This window comes from Bombina bombina, chromosome 1, assembly GCF_027579735.1.
Source record: "Bombina bombina isolate aBomBom1 chromosome 1, aBomBom1.pri, whole genome shotgun sequence".
NCBI classification, from domain to species: Eukaryota; Metazoa; Chordata; class Amphibia; order Anura; family Bombinatoridae; genus Bombina; species Bombina bombina.
Window position 1 is genome coordinate 221,452,706 of NC_069499.1, and position 13,758 is coordinate 221,466,463.

Sequence of the window (13,758 nt, forward strand, 5' to 3'; positions counted from 1 at the left end):
GGTTTTATTTTACAGGTACTTTTGTATTTATTTTAGCTAGGTGGTTATTAAATAGTTAATAACTATTTAATAACTATTCTACCTAGTTAAAATAAATACAAACTTGCCTATAAAATAAAAATAAACCCTAAACTAGCTACAATGTAATTATTAGCTATATTGTAGCTAGCTTAGGGTTTATTTTATAGGTAAGTATTTAGTTTTAAATAGGAATAATTTAGTTAATGATTGGAATTTTATTTATATTTATTTAAATTATATTTAAGTTAGAGGGGTTAGGGTTAGGGTTAGACTTAAATTTAGGGGTTAATAACTTTAATATAGTGGGGGCGACGTTGGGGGTGGCAGATTAGGGGTTAATAAATGTAGTTAGGTGTCGGCGATGTTAGGGATGGCAGATTAGAGGTTAATAAAATTTAACTAGTGTTTGCGAGGCGGGAGTGCGGCGGTTTAGGGGTTAATATATTTATTATTGTGGCGGCGATGTTCGGTTCAGCAGAAAGTGTTTGCGATGTGGGAGGGCCTCGGTTTAGGGGTTAATAGATAGTTTATGGGTGTTAGTGTACTTTTTAGCACTTTAGTTAAGAGTTTTATGCTACGGCGTTGTAGTGTAAAACTCTTAAAGGGCCACTGTAAGTAAATATTTTCTATGCCTGTTACTAACTAACTACCCCAAATACGCTTTTTATCAAAAGCATTTCATTAACATACCTCTACCGTATACCAGAAATCTTGTCTGCAAATTTAATTGTTTTTGAAACCCACTCCGTGGGTATCCTTTGCTCTGTACCAATCCGTTTACAATACCTAGGTTTCAAAATGGCGCTTTAAACACAAACGGCTAGATTTAGAGTTTGGCGTTAGCCGTCAAAACCAGCGTTAGGGGCTCCTAACGCTGGTTTTGGGCTACCGCTGGTATTTAGAGTAAGTCAGGAAAGGGTCTAACGCTCACTTTGCAGCCGCAACTTTTCCATACCGCAGATCCCCCTACGCCATTTGCGTATCCTATCTTTTCAATGGGATCTTTCTAACGCTGGTATTTAGAGTCTTGGCTGAAGTGAGCGTTAGAAATCTAACGACAAAACTCCAGCCGCAGAAAAAAGTCAGTAGTTAAGAGCTTTCTGGGCTAACGCCGGTTCATAAAGCTCTTAACTACTGTGCTCTAAAGTACAATAACACCCATAAACTACCTATGTACCCCTAAACCGAGGCCCCCCCACATCGCCGCCACTCTATTAAAAATTTTTAACCCCTAATCTGCCGACCGCACACCGCCGCCACCTACGTTATCCCTATGTACCCCTAATCTGCTGCCCCTAACACCGCCGACCCCTATATTATATTTATTAACCCCTAATCTGCTGCCCCCAACGTCGCCTCCACCTACCTACAATTATTAACCCCTAATCTGCCGACCGGACCTCACCGCTACTATAATAAAGTTATAAACCCCTAATCCGCCTCACTCCCGCCTCAATAACCCTATAATAAATAGTATTAACCCCTAATCTGCCCTCCCTAACATCGCCGACATCTAACTTCAAGTATTAACCCCTAATATGCCGACCGGACCTCACCGCTACTCTAATAAATTTATTAACCCCTAAAGCTAAGTCTAACCCTAACACCCCCCTAAGTTAAATATAATTTAAATCTAACGAAATAAATTAACTCTTATTAAATAAATTATTCCTATTTAAAGCTAAATACTTACCTGTAAAATAAACCCTAATATAGCTACAATATAAATAATAATTATATTGTAGCTATCTTAGGATTTATTTTTATTTTACAGGCAACTTTCAATTTATTTTAACTAGGTACAAAAGCTATTAAATAGTTATTAACTATTTAATAGCTACCTAGCTAAAATAAAGAGAAATTTACCTGTAAAATAAAAACTAACCTAAGTTACAATTACACCTAACACTACACTATACTTTAATAAATTATTCCTATTTAAAACTAAATACTTACCTGTAAAATAAACCCTAAGATAGCTACAATGTAATTAATAATTACATTGTAGCTATTTTAGGATTTATATTTATTTTACAGGTAACTTTGTATTTATTTTAGCTAGTTATAATAGTTATTAAATAGTTATTAGCTATTTAATAACTACCTAGCTAAAAGAAATACAAAATTACCTATAAAATAAATCCTAAACTAAGTTACAATTAAACCTAACACTACACTATCATTAAATTAATTAAATAAATTAACTACAAATAACTAAATTTAAATACAATTTCATAAACTAACTAAAGTACAAAAAATAAAAAAAGCTAAGTTACAAAAAATAAAAAAAATAAGTTACAAACATTTTAAAAATATTACAACAATTTTAAGCTAATTACACCTAATCTAAGCCCCCTAATAAAATAACAAAGCCCCCAAAATAAAAAAATGCCCTACCCTATTCTAAATTAAAAAAGTTCAAAGCTCTTTTACCTTACCAGCCCTTAAAAGGGCCTTTTGCGGGGCATGCCCCAAAGAAAACTGCTCTTTTGCCTGTAAAAGAAAAATACAACCCCCCCCAACATTAAAACTCACCACCCACATACCCCTAATCTAACCCAAACCCCCCTTAAATAAACCTAACACTAATCCCCTGAAGATCATCCTACCTTGAGTCGTCTTCACTCAGCCGAGCCACCGATGGAACCGAAGAGGAGATCCGGAGCGGCAGAAGTGATCCTCCAAGGAGCGCTGAAGAAGTCTTCCATCCGATGAAGTGATCCTCCAGGCGGCGCAGAAGAAGTCTTCCATCCGGGCGATGTCATCTTCCAAGCGGCGCTGAAGAAGTCTTCATCCGGGCGATGTCATCTTCCAAGCGGGGTCTTCAATCTTCTTCTTCAGGATCCATCTTCATTCCGCCGACGCGGAACATCCTTCTTCCCCGACGGACTACCGACGAATGAAGGCTCCTTTAAGGGACGTCATCCAAGATGGCGTCCCTCGAATTCCGATTGGCTGATAGGATTCTATCAGCCAATCGGAATTAAGGTAGGAAAAATCTGATTGGCTGATTGAATCAGCCAATCAGATTGAGCTTGCATTCTATTGGCTGTTCCGATCAGCCAATAGAATGCGAGCTCAATCTGATTGGCTGATTGGATCAGCCAATCGGATTGAACTTGAATCTGATTGGCTGATTCCGATTGGCTGACAAAACTCTAAATCTAGCCGAAAGTTATTGGTTTAAGTATTTTGAACACGCAGTGCTGAAAATAGTGGGCAGGATAACGTGACATCATCGGCGAATAAAAGATATAACTTTTAGAACGTTATGAAACTTCGTTTTGGAGAAATTATAGGTCAGTAGGTTTTAATTAATGTTTATTAACTTTAATATGTTAGTTGTTTAGCTTAAAAATTATAGCAGAAAGTAATCCTTTAACTACTGACTTTTAAATGCGGTACCAGGCTTGACAGGAGAGGGTCTACCGCTCACTTTTTGGCAGACTCGTAATACCGGCGCTATGCAAGTCCCATTGAAAAAAGAGGATACGCAATTGACGTAAGTGGATTTGCGGTATTTCCGAGTCTGGCCCAAAAAGTTAACGGTACACCTGTACCTGCAAGACTCGTAATACCAGCGGGCATTAAAAAGCAGCATTGGGACCGGCTAACGCTGCTTTTTAAGCCTAACGCAAGACTCGTAATCTAGCCAAAGGTGTTTTCAATATATTACAGGGTGAATTGAATTTTCAAATTATTATTTTTGTTTGTTTTTTTGCATTCTCCATTCTAACCCAACTTTTTCGGAATTGGGGATATATATATATAGACAAAACAAAAACTTGTACTCGCTGGTCTTTACAATAAAGTCTGAGGAAGGGGATACTTTGTATACTTTGAGAGTGCAAGTTTTTTATTTGCTTATTGATCCCACTAGCACCCAGGCAGTGGTTGAATGGACTGAGAGTGCACATCTCAGCCATATTTTTATATCTATATATATAAAACTATTATACTAAAATTACATTAAACTAACAATTAAATTAACTATATTACATATTTAAAAACCTAACCCTACTAAAGTTATTTAAATCTACTATTAAAAATTACTAAGTTACAAAAAAATAACAACTAAGTTACACAAAATAAAAAACACTAAGTTACACAAAATAAAAAATAAATTATCAAATATTTAAACTAATAACACCTAATCTAATAGCCCTATCAAAATAAAAAAGCCCCCCCAAAATAAAAAAAAAACCTAGCCTACACTAAACTACCAATAGCTATTAAAGTTGCAGTGGGCTCCGGGAGCGGAGGGATAGGGGTTAATACATGTATTTAGTTGCAGTGAACTCTGGGAGCAGCGGGATAGGGGTTAATACATTTATTTAGTTGCATCGGGGTCTTTGAGCGGAGGGATAGGGGTTAATACGTTTATTTAGTTAAGGCAGTGTCGAGGAGCAGTGGAATAGGGGTTAATAACATTATGTAGGTGGCGGCAGATTAGGGGTGTTTAGACTCGGGGTATATGTTAGGGTGTTAGTTGTAAACATAATTTGTTTTCTACCATAGAAATCAATGGGATATCTGGCAGCATCGAACATAAGCTTTCGCTGCTTTCAGACTCCGATTGATTCCTCAGAATGTACAAGGAGATGCAAGGAGATTTGCAGCACAAAGAAAAGACTGCTGGTTACTGGACTAGTTAAATGCTTAGAACCCACTGTAAAAGTATTCTTCGATTCATAGCAAAAGATTCAGATATTTTAAAATATCACAGACATACCATTTACACTAAATAACTTTATTGGGAGAAAAAAAATATGTCAGTCCAGCAGGACTGGTACTCACGCACACACACACATACAGTTAAAACTTGCTGAAACTCAAGTAGTAAATTTATCTAGAGTGCACCTGTATAATGCTAATTAGTTGCTCACAAGAGGTACATATAATATATGTGTTTATACAAATGATTAACCCTTGGGAGTGAACAAATTGATATAAACAGTGGCAGCGTAAGATATCTAATATATTTGTTAGCCTATACTGAAAAGTACCAAACTATTGTAAATGATGCATGATGAAATGTATATATTTGTGCGTTAGGGTGTAAGTCTCTTAATCCAAAAGACACACCGTGAAAATATACTGGTAATTCAATCATATACAATGATAATAGTTACAAAGTTTGTTAGGCTTATTGTTACAAATGTTGCAGCCTGTAGTAATTTAATGTTAGGAAACCTAAATTGTTGTTTTTTAAACAAAAACGTTGGTAGTTGTAAGGTATGGTATATGCCTTTAAGGTCACAAAAGTTGACAGCTGTGTTATTATAAAGTTTGCGCAAGTTGTATCAACAATATTTTATCCATGTATATCTATTGTTGCAAAGATTATCGTTGTAATAACAGGCACCGACCCAAAAATATGAGCTGGCAATATTATGTTTATATATTAGCAAAGAATATAAATAAATATTGATTCAACACTTGCCAGCGAATATTACAGGTATCAGTACTCTGTAGCGCAAAAAAATATCCACAGCATTAAGCCGTTTAAATCTCTCTATACCCCTTATACCTTGGATACTCGCTTATCCAGAAATAAATAAATATAGGATCCTAAATACAGCTCCTGCTATGTGGTGAGCCAACAAGTTAGCTAGTAAAGAGAATTATCAGACTAAGCTACAAAAAGGTCTCTTCTATAGCGGAGACCTGATTTACATTTAACTGCCACTGTTAGTAAAGATCACAATTAAGGTGCAATTCGAATATTAAACTGAGTCAGCTTTCTAAAATAGAGGTTCCATAACCTCGTGGTAGTACCCCTGACGCGCGTTTCACATAACGCTTCCTCAGAGAGGTACGCACTGGCCGGACAGAGCGGGTAATATCCAAGTCTAAGACCCGCCCCTATTTTCCAATTGGTTCTCCACAATTTCACCATGCATAGTTCTGATTGGTTGACATTAAGTGTCAACTATATTGACATCGGCTGAATGCAGTAGCGTCATGAGCTGGCTACTACTGATATGTGAGAGAAATTGCCTAAGTGTTCAGAGATTGAAGCGGCTATATATGTCACTATCATAACGCAGCATCCAAAAAAATAGAAAAACGGGGAACGTGGTGTATATTATGGTTGCATGATTTTTTTATGTGAACAAGGTTACTTATAATGATATGAATTCTCAGATTTTGCGATGATATTTGTTATTGTTTGTATACATAATATATGTTTACAAATGTGTAATCTACAAATAGCACTGCTATGCATGTCTTGAATGTATGAATAATGATCTTATTTCAAAGCAGATACATTATTAATCAACTGCCCGAAGGGCTGTGAATGAACCAAAAAATAATAAATAAAATAAATAAAATAAAGAAATAGTCAATGAATAACAGGAGGAAAACAGAAATATTACTGTATCTGATTCAGAAAATACATCTATTATTAATAGTGATTTAACAAATTATAGTTAAATTATGATAACGATGCAAGTGATTGTGCCTGAATGAATATTTGTGTATTGTAAGTGAAAAAAATATATCCGTTGGTAATACCAACTCAACAAAAGATAGGTTGATGAGTGAGGGGAATGATATCGTTGTTAAAAAAAAAAATAAGTGGTAGCTTGGTGAAAATTGAGTGAAAATGAACTTATTTTAATGTAGGATCAAAATAGTGATCGGTTAATTATAGTGCTCTTAAGTTTGTGTGAAATAAATGCTGAATAAAAAAGAGGAAAAGTGAAGAGTGAGTTTTTGAAAAAATTCTAAAGTCAAAATTACAAAGTGCTACTATTATTGTAGTAATGTATAGTAGAGAAGTGTGGGATATAGCTTGTATTCACATATGCATACTTGAGTAGAGCCAGGTCTTATATTTACACAAGCATGCTAAGATAGAACCAGATCATAGTGGGGATACATTTTTATAAGTAAACGTTGTAATTGTTATATTCATTTAACCCATAACGGTATTAAGTAGATTTATCCAGCGGCATTCTGCTTTCAATAGTGAATTTTCAAGACTGCCCCCTCTGATACCAAGGGAGATTTTCTGAAGAACAGAGAATTTGCAACACTAGTGATCTTTTTTCCGTTTTGTTGGTCTTTTTCTGCGTTTTTGATGATGTTTTTGTGTTCTAATATTCTAACTCTTGCTTCTCTGGTGGTCATGCCTACATAGGCTTTCTCACATTCGCAGTAAATGACATAAATGACACCTTTTTTTCTCCCAATAAAGTTATTTAATGTAAATGGCTATGTCTGTGATATTTTAAAATATCTAAATCTTTTGCTATGAATCGAAGAATACTTTTACAGTGGGTTCTAAGCATTTAACTAGTCCAGTAACCAGCAGTCTTTTCTTTGTGCTGCAAATCTCCTTGCATCTCCTTGTACATTCTGATGTATATTACTGCTTCAGGTTCTGGAATTTAAGGGTTACAAGTAATAAATATTTTTGATTTATCCCTTAAATTTTGATTAATAAACCCACTTAAACTTTCCCTCATCTTTTTCCCCCGTAAATCCGATTGATTCCTATGGCATCCGCGGCCTCCAGGGTGGCGGATTGAAAACCAGGTTCGCTGGGCCAGAATAGTGGCGAGCGTACCTGTTAGAAGTTTGATAACTTGCAAAAGTTGTCAGATAGTGCCGAATTTGTATTCGGAACATCTGTAATGACGTAAGCATTGATCTGTGTCGGATTGAGACCGGCGGATCGTATGTTACGGCACAAATTTCATCTTTTGCCGGTCTGTAGGCTTTGATAAATGGGTGGAATCAGGCTTGCCACAATTAAGCTGCGGAATTCCAGCGTATTTGCGGTTGACGGCTTGATAAATATCCCTCTATAACTGTCCTTTACGTTTTTGGATCCTAAATGTATAATTTTGCTCTTGGTAATATTACATTTTAGATCCAATATATTTGCTCAGTCCTCCAGTATTTTTAATATTACTGCTCATTTGATCCACTCCTCCTGGAATATAATCTCTGTTACAAGTTTTTGTATAATCAGCAAACAAGCAAACTTCCCCTCAAGCCAATAGGATTGAAGTTCAATCCTATTGGCTGATCCAATCAGCCAATAGAATGCAAGCTCAATCCTATTGGCTGATTGGATCAGCCAATAGGATTGAACTTCAAGGATTTTTTCTACCTTAATTCCGATTGGGGGGGGGATTTTTTATTTTGATAGGGCTATTCCATTAGGTGTAATTCGTTTTTATTTTTAATAATTGTAGGTAGGTGGCGTCGATGTTAGGGTCGGCAGATTAGGGGTTAATAATATTTAACTAATGTTTGCGAGGCGGAAGTCCGGCCGTTTAGGGGTTAATATGTTTATTATAGTGGCGGCGGCGTTGGGGGTAGCAGATTAGAGGTTAATAAATGTAGGTAGGTGGCGGCGACATTGGGGGTGGCAGATTAGGGGTTAATAAATATAATGTAGGAGTCGGCGATGTTGGGGGCAGCAGATTAGGGGTTCATAAGTATAATGTAGGTGGTGGCGGTGTGCGGAGCGACAGATTAGGGGTTAATAATATAATGTAGGTGTCGGTGATGTCGGGGGCGTCAGATTAGGGGTTAATAAGTGTAAGATTAGGGGTGTTTAGACTTGAGGTTCATATTAGGGTGTTAGGTGTAGACATAAAATGTATTTCCCCATAGGAATCAATGGGGCTGTGTAAAGGAGCTTTACGCTGCTTTTTGGCAGGTGTTAGACTTTTTTTCAGCCGGCTCTCCCCATTGATTCCTATGGGGAAATCGTGCACGAGCACGTTACACCAGCTCACCGGTAACGTAAGCAGTGCTGTTATTGGAGTGCGGTAAGGAGCAAAATTTTGCTCAATGCTCACTTCTTGTCTGGTTTGTAAAAACCCGTAATACCAGCGCTGTCTGTAAGTGAGCGGTGAGCATAAACTGCTCGTTAGCACTGCATAGCCTCTAACGCAAAACTCGTAATCTAATATAAAAAGCAATGTTCTCCACCTTAGCTATCCCTTTTCAGCCATATCACTCTCGCCTGCTTTTCAGTGGCGATATTTCCCAGTGTGACAAATCCAGTGAATGTGCAGTGAAAATGTATATTCATTTGCATAATTTGAAGTGTTACTACACAGAAAACATTTTTTATTTTTGCGAACGCACAGTCTGTTTTGTTTAAACAAGCTTTTAAGACAGCTCCCCCCCACCTACATCGCAGCTCAGTGGCGATGTCGGTGGACTTCGGGTGAAGTTGGCAACCCCATTATATCCTATGGGAGACACATCGCCACTCAGCAGCGCGATGTTTAGCCCACTTTTTTGGAATACATTAACAAACCTATAGAGGCCCATTTATCAAGCTCCGTATGGAGCAGATAACAGAGCTCACATTATTTCTATGGGAGAGAGCTCATCATTCGCAGGGAAAGTCCATTTTCTTTGAAGCTCACGGTAGCAATAACCAGCCAGTTGTAATGGCTGGTTATTTATCGCGCACCCACAAACAGACAAATTTTGCCAATTTGCCGGTGCTCAATAAATTATTGCTCCACTTGTAATCTAGCCCTAAGTTGTTTTGCTATGCACTATTAAGCATTTTATATTTTAACCATTTCAGAGTGTCTACTGCCCTTTAAGCCGGAACTACTGATGTATATAAGTACAATTATACATACAATTACCCTCTGTAGAGTAACTGAGGCATTCATCCTCATTCAAGGGGTCATGTGTACAAAGGTGCTTCCAGTATTTATGTTCACTTGTTCATACACGAGCTGCCCTAAGCAAGTTTCTATTTCATTCCTATTGTTTTGTTTCATTATTTATTTAGCAGGCTAGAACAGGTAAGCAAGTCAATAGACATAATGCAACATTTGCTAAGATCTGTCAGTCTGAAGATTGTATTTAGTCTAGAGGGCAGCTTCTGCCAGTGGCTTTCTCTATATAGCTCTAGGTCTGGACTTCTAGAGGGATATTTAATGCATGGTGAAGTGCCATGGTTACATTCAAATTGTTTTTGTTTTTTTGAACTTTTGAATTCTAAACATGTCATAATCCCATCTCCCAAAACAATGTAAGCTATAAGGAATGTGAGAGAACATGATTAAATGATTATTATATTATTATGTTTTGTATTATTATTATTGTTATTATTATTATTAATTATTATTAATAATAATACATATTAACAATAATTTGATTGAATAATATTGTAAAATAAGAACCCTAAAGTGTTCGTCTGTTTATTTTAATAAATCTACTTGTGTTGCTGGGCATCGCCCTGAACAAGATCAGCAGCAACATGTACAGTAGGAGATGCTTGTTGTACCCTTATGGTGCACATCATGTTATAGATGGTGGCTCATTGGTAAGGAAAAAGTGACTCATGTGGGTGCTTATTCATAGTTGCCAACATTTAAAAAAAAGTTCCAGGGACACTTTGCAGCAGAGCAAGCAAGCGGGTTACTGTAGTATTGATGCTCTACTGTTCAACTGCTCCACCCACTCAGTTCTGCGATCTTAACACACCCATTTGATAGTAATATTATAATTTAGATTTATTATACAGATTACAGTACCAAGCTCTTACACCTACCCCATAATATTGACAGTAGCAGTCTATTGAACACATTCAGGGCATATAGTTACTGTTACAACGCTGCATTAAAATTAGGCAGATAATTTGTCAACCCATTTAATAGTAATAGCAATAATCCAGTAAGAGTTAATTATGTTTAAATAACACATGCGTTCCATTTTTTCCCCACTGATATTACAAGTCGTGAGCAATCGCCTTTTCCGCTTCAATCTTTACCGAGATCTAAGAGCTGTGGTAAACTGTGTTCCGAAATTAAAAAATTGCACAAAACACAAAAAAAAAACAAAGTACACTTACACCCATATGGGGCATATTTATCAAGCTCAGTATGGAGCTTCAGGCCCCTTGTTTCCGGTGAGCCTTCATAACTTGTCTGCCTGCTCTGAGGCAGCGGACAGAAATCAACCCGATCAAATACGATCGGGTTGATTGACACCCCCTGCTAGTGGCCGATTGGCCACGATTCTGCAGGGGGTGGCATTGCACCAGCAGTTCACAAGAACTGCTGGTGCAATGATTTATCAATTTGCGGCAGACATGATACGTTACTTTGTATCATGTCCGCTCGCACATTGATACATATGTCCTATAAACTATAGTATTTACTCCTAAACCACTATCCCCCCCACCCCAAACATTAACTAATACTATTAACCCCTAAGCCGCCATCCCCCCCCACATTGCAAACTACCTAAATAAAATATTAAGAGCATGAATAGAACGTCGGGGGACGAGAAGATAAAAAGATGGAGGAAGGGGCGATGCCGGGATTAAGATAAGAAGATCGTTGCCCGGGATGAAGATAAGAAAATTGCCTCCAGGATAAAAATAGGACCACCGCCGGGATGAAGATGGAGCGCCGCCGCCTGGATTAATCTTTGATGAGTACCATCTTTGGGGTTTATTGTTAGTTTTTTTTTTTTAAGCTTAGGGTTTGTTTTGTTTTTTTAACGGGGCAGCAAAAGAGCTAAATGCCTTATTAACTGTTAGTTTTTTGTAGACTTTTTTTTTTTTTAACACTTTAGGGCAATACCCTACAAAACGTAGGTTTTTTATTTTTTTGCAATGTTAGGTTTTTTTGCTTTTGTAATGGTAGTTTTTTTATTTTTTATTTTTGTAATGGTAGGTTTGTTAGTTTTAAGATAAGGTTAGATTTTTTTACTTTTAAAGGTAAGGCTAGGTTTTTTTTTTTTTTCAGGTTTAAATGTAATGTAAAGTTGTTGTTTTTTTACATGTAAGATTAATCTGTATTGGGGTAATTTAGAAGGTGTTAGGTTAGAGGGGTTTAGATGTTAGTGGTTTACTTTGTGATGGGGGTGTGGTGGTTTAGGGTATAATAGTGTAGTGGGTTACTTTGCGTCATAGGGGTGATGCCGCTTTAGTGGTGTTAATAGTTAGTGGTTTTACTTTGAGATGTAGGGGTGTGGCAGTTTAGGGGTTAATGGTGTAGCAGGCATTTTGCGATGTGGGGGTGTGGTGTTTTAAGAGTTAATAGTTGGCGGTACTTTGCGATCATGGGTGTGTAGCGGTTTAGGGGTTAATAGTGTAGCAGGGTACTTTGTGGTGGGCTATGTGGGCAGTTTAGGGGTTATTAGAGTAGGGACTTATGGTAATTCAGTTTAGCGCGCAAGTATGGTTTGTTTTATTCCACTTTTTCTCTCTCCATTGAAGTCAAAGGGAGAGTACCTTAACTGGTTGTGATATTGTAACTTCTGCTCTTTAGCAAAAATGTTTACTTTGCAACTTGTAATAGGCGCAGTACCCAACGCACGCAAAGAGCAGAAGTCGAGCAAGAGTTAGCATGTGAGCAGGAGCGGTAATTACTGCTTTACAGTCTTTAATTGTAATCTAGGCCTAAATGTGCCAGATAGAGTACGCTTTCTCAGTACCAGTTTACAGTAATCCCTAAAAGTGCCGGCTACAGCATACTTTGTATGAATACGTTAGAACATATAGTTTGATCAGTAACAGAGGTATTAAAATACACACATCTGTAGAAATCCTTGGTTGATAAATAATCTTTTCTGTGATTGTACCTTTTTTTTTTATAACTTAAAAGTAAAAATCTGTGCCTATCCGCTCCAATTTACTTTTTAATTTATGTTTATTTGTGTTCATGTGGTGTGTTTTATATGAAGCATATTAACTACAGATTCAGACCTGAACTCATATTTATTTTTATGTTTTTCATATTCCCTTCAGGCAGAGTAACATATCTCACAGAGAGCCGAAACCTGCTATTTATAAGCATTAATTGCACACAAAAATGTGATAATGACGAATGAGCCCAAGCAAGCCACTTATTCAACAATTCAATGTATGCATGTTTGGGGGAAATGACGATGGATTTTTATATGCTCAGAAAAAATTAACATAAAACGGTTTGCAAATCACAGCATTAACTTTTCCTGGAAACCCTTAACTTGCACTTTGGAATATTTTCTATCTGCTATCAATAACATCTTATGCAATCATTTGTTTATGTGTTGGTTTCTTTGGTTCTTAAAATATTTAGATTTGTTTTTTTATTGCAAAAATCTTTGCTTACTGTAGGCCTAGATTTAGTGTTTGGGGGTAGCCGTGAAAACCCAGCGTTAGAGGCTCCTAACGCTGGTTTTAGGCTACCGCCGGTATTTGGAGTCACTCAAAATAGGTCTAACGCTCCACTTTTCAGCCGCGACTTTTCCATACCGCAGATCCCCTTACGAAATTGCGTATCCTATCTTTTCAATGGGATTTTTAAACTCCAGTATTTAGAGTCGTTTCTGAAGTGAGCGTTAGACATCTAACTGACAAACTCCAGCCGCGAGGAAAAAAGTCAGTAGTTAAGAGCTTTCTGGCTAACGCCGGTTTCTAAAGCTCTTAACTACTGTACTCTAAAGTACACTAACACCCATAAACTACCTATGTACCCCTAAACCGAGGTCCCCCCACATCGCCGACACTCGAAAAAAATTTTTTAAAACCCCTAATCTGCCGACCGACACCTACGTTATACTTATGTACCCCTAATCTGCTGCCCCTAACACCGCCGACCCCTTATATTATATTTATTAACCCCTAATCTGGCCCCCCTCAACGTCGCCTCCACCTGCCTACACTTATTAACCCCTAATCTGCCGAGCCGGACCTGAGCGCTACTATAATAAAGTTATTAACCCCTAATCCGCCTCACTAACCCTATCATA

General features: G+C 37.3%; 2 long non-coding RNA genes across 2 annotated transcripts in view; both read left to right on the forward strand.

Annotated features, from left to right (window-relative positions):
- LOC128645096 (uncharacterized) overlaps positions 1-13,044 on the forward strand; it is a 122,215-nt gene extending 109,171 nt beyond the window's left edge. The window contains exon 3 of the long non-coding RNA XR_008400076.1: positions 12,773-13,044. This is a non-coding gene — a long non-coding RNA (uncharacterized LOC128645096). The remainder of the gene's footprint in view (positions 1-12,772) is intronic.
- The window catches only part of LOC128636828 (uncharacterized), a 179,428-nt gene that overhangs the window by 125,762 nt on the left and 39,908 nt on the right, over positions 1-13,758 (forward strand). The gene's annotated exons all lie outside the window — the stretch shown is intronic.